Below are 15,278 nucleotides of genomic sequence, written 5' to 3'. Positions count from 1 at the left end.
AATTAGAATCATAGAGAAAAGGAATTGTAGAGGGCCATCAGCTTGCCCTCCAGAAAGACCATCAACCACCCATTTATATTAATCCTCCATAAATCTCAATTTTAAAGAAATGGCAGATGAACTTAATAAATATTTTGCGTCAATCTTTACTGTAGAATTTGAGAACGTAAGCGGGTAGAAGTGTAGTTCCTATTACTGAGGAGATGGTTCTTGGGTAGCTGAAAGGCCACTCATATGCACTTAGGGAATAAATTTACTTTGACTTTGATGTATTCTCCTCATATTTTCTTCAATGCCACCAGAGTCTACCGTTCACCTACACACAAGGAACATTCTTTGGTGGCCTATCTGCACATCTTTGGAATGTAGGAAAAAACTGAAGCATCTGGATGAAGTCACACAGCCACAGGGAGAACATGGAAACTCCACTCTGACAGTCTAGTCTATATGTGACTCCCAAGTGACTGAAGTGAACATGGTTGATTCTTAACCAGCCTCTCAAATGAGGGAAAGCCAATATACAGTCAGTAGGTGCTTTATTAGGCACATCCTGTATCTAATAACGGGGCCAGTAAGTGTACATTTGTGGTCCCCTGCTGATGTAGCCCATCCACTTCAAGGTTTGGTGTGTTGTGTGTTCAGAGATTCTCTTCTGCACACCACTGTTGTAACACTTAGTTATTGAGTTACTGTTGTCTTCCTGTCAGATTGAACCAGTCTGGCCATTCTCCTCTGAACTCTCTCATTAGCAAGGCATTTTCACCCACAGAAATGCTACTCACTGGATGTTTATTTTTGTCTTTTTCGCCATTCTCTGTAAATTCTTGGGACTGTTGTAAGTGAAAATCACCAGTTTCTCAGATAATCAAACCACTGCAAATGGCACCAACAGTAATTTTGTGGCCAAAGTCACCTATATTACATTCCTTCCCCATTCTGATGTTTGGTCTGAGCAACAACTGAATCTTTTGATCATGTTTGCATGCTCTTATGCATTGGGTTGCCTCGTAATTGGTTGGTTCACTATTTGCATTAACAAGCAGGAGTACAGGTATACCTAATAAAATGCCCTTTCAGTATATCTCATTCATGTACACAACTTCGTCACCACTGATATCCTCCAACAACAGCTGTGTCATCAGCAAATTAATAGATGGCATTTGGCTCTAGCTAGCCACACAGTCACATGATAGCGTGAGCGGAGCAGTGAGCTGAGCACGCATCCTTGAGGTGAGTCAGTGTTAATTGTCAGTGAAGAGGAGATGTTATTTCCAATCCCCATTGACTGTGGTCTCCCAATGAGGAAGTCAAGGATCCACTTGCAGAGGGAGGAACAGAGGCCCAGGATTTGGAGATTTTGAACTGCGGGGATGATGGTGATGAATGCTGAGCTGTAATCGATAAACAGCAGCCCTGCACAAGTATTGCTGCTGTCCACGTAGTCCAAGTTTGAGTGGAGAGTCAGTGAGATTGCATAGAAATGGTTGATCAATCTCAAGAAGTGCAACATAAGTGTGAAGGTGACAATAGTAGAACAACCAAGGGAATTAGAGATCAGAAGTTCAAAACATAATCAGAACCACTGGGAAGGGGGTGCAAAGAGTTAGGTTCAGAAGTCTGACAGCAGTGGGGGAAAGAGTTGTTATTAAACCTAGGCTTTCAAATTCATATATTTTCTCCAAGAAGTTAGAAAAGAGGAAATAGCGAGGGTGGCAGCATCCTTGACATTTCCACTAGCCTTCCTGAATCGTTGAATTGTGAAGTTGAACTGAAATTTTTTTTCCTGAGGAGACTGAGTTCCTTTAACATCTGCCGGACAATGCTGAGGATGTTCTATGAGGCTGTGGTGGCCAGTGCTATTGTGTTTGCTGTTGTGTGCTGTGGCAGCAGGCTGAGGGTAGCAGACACCAATAGAATCAACAAACTCATTCATAAGGCCAGTGACGTTGTGGGGGTGGAACTGGACTCTCTGATGGTGGAGTCTGAAAAGAGGATGCTGTCCAAGTTACATGCCATCTTGGACAATGACTCCCATCCACTCCATAATGTACTGGTTAGGCACAGGAGTACATTCAGCCAGAGACTCATTCCACCGAGATGTAACACTGAACGTTCTTAGGAAGTCATTCCTACCTGTGGCCATCAAACTTTACAACTCCTGCCTCGGAGTGTTAGACACCCTGTGCCAATAGGCTGGTCCTGGACTTATTTCCACTTGGCATGATTAACATTATTATTTATGGTTTTATATTGCTATATTTCTTCACTACTCTTGGTTGGTGTGGTTGTAATGAAACCCAATTTCCCTCAGGAACAATAAAGTATGTCTGTCTGTCTGAAAGAGATGAGCCTGTGATATGTCTACCACTCTCTGCAGGCTCCGTCATGTTGCTGTGTGATTGAAGGAGAAGTTAGACAATGCAGTGTCGCTTTGTGCCTGGACCACATCTCTTTACAAAGTAAAGATCATGAAGTCATATAGCAAGAAAATCTATAATATTTATGCCAGATTATCAAATCCCCATTGCAATAATCCCATTTACCAGCACCTGTTCCATAGTCTTTTCTGTCTTTAAGATTCAGGTGCTCATCCAGAACTTCTCAAGTATTCTAAGGTTCTCATCTCTGTCTCCATCATCCCCTCAGATAGTGCATTTCATATTCCAACTACTCTCTTGGTAAAAAGATATTCTTCTTCTGAAATATAAGATTTAAGGGAGGTTCTAAATGCATGTATGAATGAGATGCAGTGTCTGTTAATAATCCCAATGGACAGACAGGTACCAGCCAATGTCATTGGGCATCACAGAAGCATAGCAGTCAGTGTGATGCTACTACAGCTCGGAGTGCTAGAGTTTGGAATTCAATTCCAACATCATTTTCACATCCTCCTCGTGGAATGCCTGTGTTTTCTCTGGGTGCCACGGTTTCCTCCCACAGTCCAAAGATGTACCGGCTGGTAGGTTAATTGGTCATTTGAAATTAGGTTAGGGTTAAATTGTTGTTTGCTGTGTGATGCAGCTCAAAGGGCTGGAAGGGCCTACTCAACACTGTATCCAAATAAACAAATGATTTTTTGTGGTAAGTCTGAATTTGATGTCTAACCACTGAGCTTCAATGTTCCAGCATTCTAACTGAGCATCACTCTCAGACTGCTGCAAACGACACCTCAGAAAATCTCCAATAAAAAGTCAGACTTAAAAAAAATAAAGTGACATTTGAGGCCAGGCGAGGGATTAATAAATATGGAGATGAAATAAAGAGGAACTAGAAGAAAGGTTATGTTGAATAATGCATTACGGCAGTAAGTTCCTAACTCTTGTCACAAGCCACCAATGTTAGAAGATGAAATGAGATTCATTAATGAGGCTGTTCCTTTTAACAGTTCAGTTCAGTATGATTGATGCTTGTTTTGATACGCAGTTCTCTGAGAGGAGCCAGACATCTGAAGTGGATTACTTTTCATCGCTTTGTAAGAGGCTGAGCTACCTAAAGATGTTAAAGAGTTGCACTGTGATTCAGTTCTGCTTGAAGCTCATTAAATATAGGTGACAAGATAGGAGAGCGGGGTGGCATGTTATTGTAGAAGTCAAGGTCCAGGCTATTTATGGTACTAGTAGTGGGCCATTTAACATCTTGAACTGTTGCACTTTTCAGTGAACTTATTGCTAACGCGCCTGACAGTTTTCTATTGGACTGGTTTTAAATGGGAAAGAGTCCATAAAATCAGTTATACTCCTTCCTCTTTATGTTTTTCAAATCTGTCACCCGGTTTATAGAATCACCGTGTTATACAGCACAGAAACAGGTCAATTATCCACAATAGTTTTATTTGGCCCTGGTCCGTAACTGCCTATAGTTTGGTAGGTGAAGAGTTCATCCAGATATGTTCTAAGTGTTGTGAATGTCTTGGCATCCACAACCTTCCTACGATTTACTTTCTCCCTATTTCTCTCTTTTTCACCTCTCCCCCTTTCAATCATACATCTAAACCTATTACCTCAGTGCAAGCACAATAGACTAGAGAACCTCCTTCTGTACCATAACTTTCCATGGGTCTTGTGAAAACCCATATTTTAGAACATAAAACAAACAATACAGTACAGACCCTTTGGCCCATCATGTTGTACCGACCTTTAACTACTCCACAATCAACTTGACTATTCCGTCCTGCATAGTACTCCATTTTTTCTTTCATCTATATGCCAAATTGTACCTGAAATTTCTCGACTGCATCAGCCTCTACTGCCACTCCTGGCAACGTGTTCTAGGCACCCTCGCTCTCTGTGTAAGAAAACCTACGTCTGACATCTTTCCTAAACTTTTGTCCACTCGACTTACAACAATATCCTCTGGCATTAGATGTTGCCGCTCTTGAGGAAGAAGGCGCTGGCTGTCCACTCTACCTATGCTTCTCATAGTTGGAAATACAGTTTTGCACCTAATTCAGCTAAGGAGGAATCATGAGCTTCAGAGTAGGCTTAGTCACATGACATCAGAAACAATGGACTCAGTGTTTGGTACATGGTACATTGAGATGTTTGGCCTTACACTATAGTGGCAGACATCCCAAATGAAGTCTAGGTTTAAAGGATTTAAGTATGACAAGAGGTTCCATAAAATTGGCTTACATATCTTCTTTTCAGAGTGTCGAGGAATGTAGTGACTTATGGAGGCTTGATCAAGTGGAATTAGGGATGATTTGATTTTATCGGAGATGCCCACATACTTTGACAATTAAACCAAAATTGTGGAATTCAAAAACATTAAAGCTTAACGTATGATTAATATAAAGAATATACCCCAACATTTTACAATTAGAAAGCATTTTGAATATCTTGTGTCAACTTAGTAGCCAAGCATGTGATTGTTAACCCTTTGATGTCTCAGATGTTTCAGACAAACTCACTGCTACACTAAGTAAACAATAATGTTTTTATGACTACAGATGTTGGGATCTGGAGCAACAAAAAAAGATCTCCGAGAGGAACTCAATGAATCAGCAGCATCTGTGGAAGAAAATGAAGTGTTAACATTTCAGAGTGAGACCGTTCATCTAGACTGGATGATCTAAACATCAACTGTCCATTTCTCCCCCACAGATGCTGATGGATCCACTGAGTTCCTCCAACATCTTTTATGATTCCTTTTCTATGATCACTGGGCATGCTCAAAACTATACACAGACTTAAAGAGCTGCAGTGGCTTTTAATATTCTTAACAATAAAGCACACCAAAAAAAAAAGAATGATTCTGATTCTCTCAATATTTACCGTAGATCATTTTTTGTTATAATCTCTCAGACCTGAGAGAAGTTTATAAAGTTAAGAGAGGTAAAGCTATAGTAAACAGTCAAAATCTTTCCTGAAGGATGTCAATCACTGGAGGACATGTGCTTTAGTTGAGAGTTGGGAAAGTCTAAAGGGAGGTGCAGGGCAAATATTTACACAGAGATTAGGAGGTGCCTGGAATAGGCTGTCAGGGGTAGTGGGGAAAGCAGGTATGATAGTGGCAGTTAGGAGGCTGTTAGATGGGATCTTAAATAGATAGACAGGGAATGGAGGAATATGGACCATGTAAAGGCAGAAGATGTTTAGTTTAACTTGCAGGCCAAAGGTCTGTTTTATGTTCCTATAAAAGACATTTCAAGAAAAATAATGGAAAGCTCCTAATGAGTTCTAGATGTCAGGGCTTTTGCAACCAGTGAGATTGCTCAGTTTCTTTTTTGACCTGTAAGTCTGAATTCAGCAATAGCAATCTTGTCTGGAGTGCCTTGAAGAATGAGACATTTTGTGTGTGATGCTTTGTACTATTATGATCATATCAGACAGTTCCACATCATGTGGAATTGATTATTTGTAACTAGCAGTGCTCTGATCACATCAGACAACTCCAAATCATAGTGAGTTGATTATTTGCCTATAAAGTTGGGGTGATTCACAGGAACTGTATCTCCAGGTTTCCATGGTATGGATCTGAACTCACGTGAGCTCTCTTCCTGCTGTTCTTGGATCTCTGCCATCTATGCTCATGTCATTGTAAGATGTCCAGAGTAGAGCACCAGCCTACCTGCCATCTAGGGCCAAAATTGAAAAGGGTGTCAAATACAAAACTAAAGGTGCAATACTTGAATGCATGTAGTATATGGAATTATATTGTATATATTGTGTGTGTGTATATATATATATATATTTATATTGTATGCAGTTAGAGTTTGACAGGTATGATGCTGTGGGCACCTTTGAGTCGTGGCTGAAAGAAGATCACCGTTGGGAGCTTAACTTAAGGATCCACATTGTAGCAAGAGGACAGGCAGGAAGACAGAGGGGGTGGGTGGTTCTATTGGTAAAAAATATGATAAAATACTTAGAAAAGGTGACATATGAAGATGACTGCAAGGCTAAGAAGATCCTGATGGTTCTTGACAAATGTCTCCAAACAGTAACCAGGACATGGGCTTCAAATTACAACAAGAAATAGAAAAGAGTGATGTTGCAAAAATCATGGAGGATTTCAATATTCAGGTAGATTGGGAAAATCCAGTGAGTGCTGGATCTCAAAAGAGGAAATTTTTAGAAAGCCTACAAAATGGCTTTTTAGAGCACCTTGTTGTTGAGCTCACTGAGGGATCAGCTATTCTGGATTGGCTGTTGTGTAATGAACTGGATTTGATTGGGGAGCTTAATGAAAAGGATTTCCCCCAAGCAGTTAGACTGATGAACACTTCTACCCTCTAACTCCACCACCACTTTGTTATTTCTCATCAGTTTCTTTATGTACAGCTAAGCATTGTATGGACATACAATCAATCTGTGTATAGAAGCTATCCTATCCATTTATATTTATTGTGTTTTATTATTATTATTATTATTATTCTTGTTTTCTTTATCATTTGTATTTTTTCTTATACTGCATCGGATCTGGAGTAACAATTATTTTGTTTTCCTTACACTTGTGTATGAGAAATGACATTAAACAATCTTGAATCTTGAATAGATGTTGTTCACCAATTCTGTGGGTCATCTGAAGATAGGTACACATATGTTTTATAAAAGAAAATTGAAGTTCAATAAGTTTGAAGTTCACAGTAAGTTTATTATCAAAGTTCATATATGTCATCACATACTACCCTCAGATTCATTTTCACAGTAGAACAAAGAAATACAATAGAATCAATGAAAAGCCACGCACAAAGACTGACAAATAACTAATGTGCAGAAGAAGACAAACTGTGTATTCAAAAATGAAACAAGTAATAATGATAATAAATACCTATAAATAAATTGATAATGCTGAGTACATAAGTTGTCGGGACCTTGGAAATGAGTCAATAGTTTCTAAAATCAATTTAGAGTTAAGGTGAGTGAAGTTATCCACTTAGCTCATGAGACTGATGGGTAAAGGGTAAAAACTATTCCTGAATATGGTGTTGTGGGATCTAAGGCTCCTGTAGCTCTTTGCCGATGGCAGCAGTAAGAAAAGAGCGTGGCCTGGATGGTGTGGCTCCTTGATGATGGATGCTACTTTCTTGTGGCAGAATTCCTTCCAGGTGTGTTCAGCGGTGGGGAAGTCATTTCATGTGATGGACTGGGCTGTATTCACCAAGTTCCGTTCCTGGGCAATGGTGTTTCTATACTAGGCCATGATGCAAGCAGTAAGGGTACTCTTCATTGTGCACCTATAGAAGTTTGTCAAAGGTGACATCCCATATCTTTGCAAACCTCTAAGACAGTAGACAGATTTCCATACCTTCTTTGAAATGGCACCAACGTGCTTGTCCTAGGACAGATCCTCTGATACCACAACGCCAAGTAATGTAAAGTTACTGACCTATGATGATATTGGGTTCACTGCCCACAAAACCCTACATTCAAAAAAAGATTTAAACCCTATCCAATATAGATATCTATGTGTACCTTCACTACATGGTGCTTTTACTGTTTACTATTCAAAGACTAGCTTACTTCCCCGTTTAGTCTCTGTGGTGATTTCTACCTGCCAATACTCACTGCTTGATTGGTTGGTAGCCCCTCCCTACCAGGGAGATACCAAGCAGAAGATACTTGCAACTAACAAAGTAGTTTAAATACAGTTTATTTTATTTTCAATGAAAGGTGTTTAATTTTGAACAAATAGTTCTTAACATACGTTTAACACTTACAGAGGATTTCTGATTTTTTAAAGATTTCCAAAATTACAAAAAGTTTATAAACTACAAAGGATTTCCAAACACAGGTTAAAATTCTTACGAACTAAAAGTTACCAACGAGTTGCAGACGAATAAGTCATCTGTCTCAGAAACCAAAGGCTGAGGAATGAATCCTAGCTCTTTCTGTCATTTCCCTTGTTACTCCTAACAATCCTAATGCTTTATACTGTTCTGCTACTAGTTGACACTTCTTGCATATGATGTTTCTCAGATAGCTTTGCTGTGACAAAGTGATTCACACTGAAAACTTCTGGAGACAGAGGTCCTAGACACTAAAGTTAATGTGTGAGGGTTGACTCTCTGAGTACACAAATAAAAGGCATCAGAGAGTAGATGGGTGACCACCAGACGAAGCAAGGGAAGTCAGCAGTCAGTGCAGAGTTCCCCCGTGGACATTCCTCTCAGCAACAAGTATATCCCTTAGACACAGCTGGGGTGGGAGATTGACCTATCAGGGCATAGTAGCAGCAAGGCCAATAGCAGTGTGGCTGGCTCTGTGCCGCCTCAGCAGGGAAGGGTAAAGTCAGGCAGAGTGGCAGTGATTGGAGACTCAATAGTTAGGGGGATGGACAGGAGATTCCGCGACTGAGAAAGAGAACCCAAGATGGTGTGATGCTTCCCAGGCGCTAGGATCCAGGATGTCTCAGAGCGGCTGCACAAAATTCTCAAAAGGATGGTGAACAGCCAAAGGTTATGATGAATATTGGCACCAATGACTTAGGTCGAAAGGGAGAAGACGTCCTGCAAATGAATGTAGGGAGTTAGGGAAAAGGCAGAAAAAATAGACCTCCAAGGTAGTGATCTCTGGATGCAAATGACAGTATTTCAGTTTTCTGCAACATTAAGATCTCTTCTGGGGAAGGTATGACCTGTACAAAAAGGACGGGTCACTTGATCTCAGGGTGGGCACCAAAATCGTTGTAGGGTTAATTGCTTGAGTTGTTGGGGAGGGTTTAAACTAAGCTGACAAGGGTATGAGAACAGGAGTGATAGGGCTGAAGATGTGGTAGTTGGTAAGTTAGACTGAATTCTTCGAGGATGTAACAAAACGCATTGATGAAGATAGAGCAGCGGATGTAATGTATATGAATTTCAGTAAGGCATTTGATAAGGTTCCCCATGTAAGGCTCATTCAGAAAGTAAGGAGGCATGGGATCCAAGAGACCTTGCTTTGTGGATCCAGAATTGGCTTGCCCACAGAAGGCAAAGGGTGGTTCAAGATGGTTTGTATTCTATATGGAGGTCAGTGGCCTGTGGTCTTCTGCAGCGATCTGTTCTGGGACCCCTCATCTTTGTGATTTTTATATGTGACATGGATGAAGAAGTGAAAGATGAAGCTTGCTGCTGTCTCAAAAGTTAGGGGTGTTGTGGATAGTCAAAGATTATAGCCGGAGATTGATAGGATGCAGAACTGGGCTGAAAAGCCACAGATGGAGTTCAACCCAGATAAATGAGAAGTGATTCATTTGGTAGGTCAAATTTGATTGTAGTATTAATGGTAAGACACTTAGCAGTGTGGGGAATCAGAGAGATCTTGGGGTCCGAGTCCATAGGACACTCAAAGCTGCTGCGCAGGTTGACAATGTTGTTAAAAAGGCATATGGTGTGTTGGCATTGAGCTTGAGCTCAAGAGCCGAGAGGTAATGTTACAATTATATAGGACCCTGGTCAGAACCCACTTGCAGTACTGTGTTCAGTTCTGGTCGCCTCATTACAGGAAGGATGTGGATACTATGGAAAGAGTGCAGAGGAGATTTACAAGGATGTTGCCTGGATTGAAGAACATACCTATGAGAATAGGTTGTGAACTTGACCTTTTCTCTTTGGAGCAACAGAGATGAGAGGTAACCTGATAGAGGTGTATAAGGTGATGAGAGGCATTGATCATGTGGATAGTCAGAGGCTTTTGCACAGGGCTGAATTGGCTAACACAAGGAGGAATAGTTTTATGGTGTTTGGAGATAGGTACAGAGGGGATGTCAGGGGTAAATTTTTCACGCAGATAATGGTGGTGCGTGGAATGAACTGCTGGTGACAGTGGTGGAGGTGGATACAATAGGGTCTTTTAAGAGACTCTTAGATAGGTACATGGAGCTTAGAAAAATAGAGGGCTATGCAGTAAGGAAATTCTAGGCAGTTTCTAGAGTAGGTTACATGGTCAGCACAACATTATGGGCCGAAGGGCCTGTAATGTGCTGTAGATTTCTATATTATATGTATACAAATTGATGCAGTGTGTAGTGAGAGAATGAGGGAGGACAGGCAGATGAAAGGGCAACATTGCAGTCAGTGCGATGAGGTGAAGTGTAACATGGAGGCAACATCGTAAAGGATGATGAATACAGGACTGAAGATGTTATTATTGAATGCACACAGAATACAGAATAAGGTAGGTGATCGTGTCATGCAGTTTGGGATTGGCAGGTATGATGTTCTGGGCATCACTGAGACGTGGCTGAAAGAAGATCACAGTTGGGAGCTTAACACCTAAGGATACTGATACACCATCAATAACTCTCCGAGACGTGAGGCGAGATATTGGTTTTTACTGACTGGAAGAAAGAACAAGCAGTAATTGACCACCATACTACATCCTGGAGACTGAGGGCAGGGCTCAGGCCTCAATCACCTTTATACTGGGGTCTGTGGGAGGAGCCACAGGAGCAGTCAGCAGGGGGGGGCATGTCCAGACAGGTATATGTGGTTCACCACATTCACCCCCCCTTTGTTTTAAAAGAGAGTCCCCATGGGGCGAAGTTTCTTACGAGTATATTTACAGGTTAAGTCTATCAGGTGGTTGAATCTGTCACTGCGATCTACGTAGCACTGGCTGTGATTGCACAGGTGCTGGTGGTGATTGCACTGGAGACGGTGGTTGTGCTGGTTCCGGCCTAACTGGAGGTGTCAGCCCACTAGGTGTCAGTGATCCCTCATGCGTGTGCGAGGCGCCTGGTATATGCGCGTGCAAGACGCCCGGTATAGGAGTGTCGTGAGGAGTCTGCGTAGGGCTTGGTGTGCACGGTGTCACCTCGGGTACAGGGTTCATAGTTACCGTGTAGTGTTCAGGGTAGTGGTCTGCTGCTCCTGCGGGTGCCAGGTCGCGGATGGAGACCGTGTCCTCCTGCCCATCAGGTAAGACCATGTAGGCATACTGGGGGTTCACATGTAGAAGGTGAACCCTCTTAACCAGCGGGTAGTATTTATTACTCCTCACGTGTTTCCGGAGCAGCACTGGCCCTGGGGATGTCAGCCAAGTCGGTAGGGTGGTCCCAGTGGCAGACTTCCTGGGAAAAGAGAAAGAGCTCATGAGGGGTGGCATTGGTGGACGTACATAACAGGGAGCGGATGGAGTGGAGTGCCTCGGGGAGGACCTCCTGCCATCGAGAGACCGGCAACCCTTTTGACTTAAGAGCTAAAAGTGTGGCCTTCCACACTGTGGCATTCTCCCTCTCCACCTGTCCATTACCCTGGGGATTATAGCTCATGGTCCTACTAGTAGCAATGCCCCTAGCCAGCAGGTACTGGCACAGCTCGTCACTCATAAAGGAGGACTCTCTATCACTGTGGATATAGCAGGGATATCCGAACAGAGTGAAGAGCTGGCGCAGGGCTTTTATGATGGACATGGTAGTGGTGTCGGGGCAGGGGATGACAAAGGGGAACCGCGAGTACTCGTCAATAATGATGGGAAAGTAGACATTGCTGTCGGTGGAGGGAAGGGGGCCCTTAAAGTCAACATGCAGTCGCTCAAAGGGGCGGGTGGCCTTGATAAGCTGTGTCTTTTCAGGATGGTAGAAATGCGGTTTGCACTCAGCGCAGACTTGGCAGTCCCTGGTCATCGTCCTGATGTCCTCAAGGGAGTATGGCAGGTTCTGGGCTTTCACGAAATGGTAAAATCGGGTGACCCCCAGGTGGCAAAGATGTGCATGGAGGGTGAATAGCTGGTCGAGCTGTGCGCTGACACACACTCCCCAGGATAGGGCATCAGGGGGCCCATTGAGCCTTCCAGGCCGGTACAGGATGTCATAGTTGTAGGTGGAGAATTCTATTCTCCACTGCAAAATTTTGTCATTTTTGATTTTGCCCCGCTGTTGGTTGCGGAACATGAACGCAACTGAGCACTGGTCGGTCAACAAGGTGAACCTTTTGCCGGCGAGATAGTGCCTCCAGTCCCTAATAGCTTCCATTACGTCCTAGGCTTCTTTCTCCACCATGGAGTGCCGAATTTCAGGACCCTGAAGGGTACGAGAAAAGAATGCTACTGGCCTGCCTGCCTGATTGAGGGTAGCAGCCAGCACGAAATCGGAGGCGTCACTCTCTACTTGGAAGGGAATGGTCTCGTCCACCGCATGCATCGTTGCTTTGGCAATGTCCCCTTTAATGCAGCTGAAGGCCGCGAAGGCCTCGGCAGAGAGGGGAAATGTGGTAGACTTGACCAGGGGGCGGGCCTTGTCTGCGTAATGGAGGACCCATTGGGCGTAATAGGAAAAGAAGCCCAGGCACCGTCTGAGGGCTTTGAGGGTGGTGGGAAGAGTGAGCTTTAACAGGGGGCCCATACGGTCGGGATCAGGGCCAATGACCCCTTTCTCCACGATATACCCAAGGATAGCGAGGCGACGAACACACACTTGTCCCTGTTATAAGTAAGGTTCAGGGCTTTGGCCACTTGGAAAAATTGTTGGAGGTTGGCGTTGTGATCCGACCAGTTGCGACCACAGATGGTGATGTTATCCAGATAGGGAAATGTGGCCTTCAGTTGGCACTGGTCCACCATCTGGTCCATTTCCCTCTGGAAGACAGAGACACCATTTGTGACACCGAAGGGGACGTGCAGGAAGTGATAGAGCCTGCCGCCCGCCTCGAAGGCGGTGTAGGGGCGGTCCTCTGGGCGGATGGGGAGCTGGTGATAAGCAGATTTCAGATCTATTGTCGAGTACACCTTGTACTGAGCTATCTGGTTGACCATATCCGCGATGCGGGGTAGGGAGTACGCGTCAAGCTGCGTGAACATATTGATGGTTTGACTATAGTCCACGACCATCCTATCTTTCTGCCCAGTCCGAACGACAACAACCTGGGCCCTCCAAGGGCTTGTGCTTGGCTCAGTGATCCCCTCCCTGAGCAGCCGCTGCACCTCTGACTGAATGAAGGCCCTGTCCCCCGCGCTGTACCTCCTGCTTTTAGTTGCCACAGGTTTACAGTCGGGGGTCAGGTTGGCGAACAGTGGTGGGGGAGGGATCTTAAGGGTGGAGAGACTGCAAGTGGTGTCAGTAGCGCAGCTATCAGCATGGTGCTGGGTGGGATGTGTGGGTCGGTGAGTGTGTGTGGTCAGTAGCGGAGTATATGACGAAGTCCCACAAAACTGAGGATTCCTGACAGTGAGTGGTGGGAGGGGCCAGTCATATGCCATAGTCACACTTTCGAGGTGGCTCTGGAAGTCCAGCCCCAATAGCACAGGCGTGCACAGTTGAGGCATGACCAGTAGCGCAAAGTTCCGATATTCTGTGTCCTGCACCACCAATGTCGCTACACAACCCACCCGGATGTCTGTGGAATGTGACCCAGAAGCCAAAGTGACTCTGGCTTACCGGCCGTATCACGAGTCCGCAGCGTTGCACCGTGTCTGGGTCAATAAAACTCTCAGTGCTGCCCGTATCAAACAGGCAGCTAGTCCTGTGCCCCTGCACCAGATTGTCCATCATTGACCTTGCAAGCTGGTGTGGAGCGCTTTGGTCAAGGGTTACGGAGGCCAGAGTTGAACCGCCGTCTTGGTGCCTGGTAAGCACGAATGGGTCAGGGGCGGGGCGATGTGGCGCCGACAAAGTTGGCCACCCCCATGTCTCACACGAGGCGGGCAGGCAAGATGGCGGCCCCCATGCCTCACACGCAGTGCTGCCCAACCCTGCTCGTGGTTTAGACTTACAGACCTTGGCAAAATGGCCCTTCTTCCTGCAGCTGGGGCAGGTCGCTTCTCAGGCCGGCCAGCGTTTTTGGGGGTGTTTTTCGAGTCCGCAGAAGTAACACTGTGCGGACTTGCGACTGACAGCAGCTATGGTCGGGTTCGGGGAGTTCGTGGAATTGCGACTGGCAGCGGTGGTGGTGAATTCACTCATGGGAACCGGCGGCGGGGTCTGAGGTTTCCACGGAACCGGCGGGGGATCGCACGACTGGACAGTGTCAGCATTGTGCGGAGCAGCCTCCAATGTGTCAGCCATTTCGATCGCCGAGCGTAAGGTAAGATTGACATTTTCCAGCAGCTGCTGGTGCATGTACGCTGACCTGATCCCCGTAACGAAGGCGTCTCATACTAGCAGCTCCGAATGTTGCTCTGCTGTCAGAGTTTTGCAGTCGCAAGTTCGCACGAGTGTCTGTAGGGCTCGGAGAAACACGGCGCTCGACTCATTGGCCCGCTGTCGCCGCGTAGCTAAGTGTTGTCTTGCATAGATGGTGTTCACCGGCCGCAGGTACTGTCTTTTAAGGACATCCAGTGCCCCTTGGTAGGTCGGCAGGTCCCTGATAAGGGAGAATACTTTTGGACTTGCTCTAGATAGTAATATTTTGTACTTCGTGGCAGGCTCAGTCACTGGAATCTGTTCCAAGTGTGATTGGAAGCATGCAAGCCAGAGTTCAAAGGCAAGAGCTGCTTTGGAGTCTTGAGGATCAAGGTCTAATTTTTCTGGACGTAAAATGCTGTCCATGTTTTAAACTTACAGTCAATAAGATTGATGCACCATCAATAACTCTCCGAGACGTAAGGCGAGATATTGGCTTTTATTGACTGGAAGAAAGAACAAGCAGTAATTAACCACCATACTACATCCTGGAGACTGAGGGCCAGGCTCAGGCCTCAATCGCCTTTATACCGGGGTCTGTGGGAGGAGCCACAGGAGCAGTCAGCAGGGGGGGGCGTGTCCAGACAGGTATATGTAGCTCACCACAGATACGCATTGCATAAGACGAACAGGCAGGTGTCAGAGGTGGCTCTATTGTTAAAAAATAAAACCAAATCTTTAGAAAGAGGTAACTCATGATCAAAAGATGTAGGATCCTTATGGGTAGGGTTAAGAAA

Source organism: Hypanus sabinus, chromosome 5, assembly GCF_030144855.1.
Source record: "Hypanus sabinus isolate sHypSab1 chromosome 5, sHypSab1.hap1, whole genome shotgun sequence".
Lineage (NCBI taxonomy): Eukaryota > Metazoa > Chordata > Chondrichthyes > Myliobatiformes > Dasyatidae > Hypanus > Hypanus sabinus.
The sequence above is the reverse complement of the archived record's forward strand: the minus strand, read 5'-3'. Positions refer to the sequence as shown.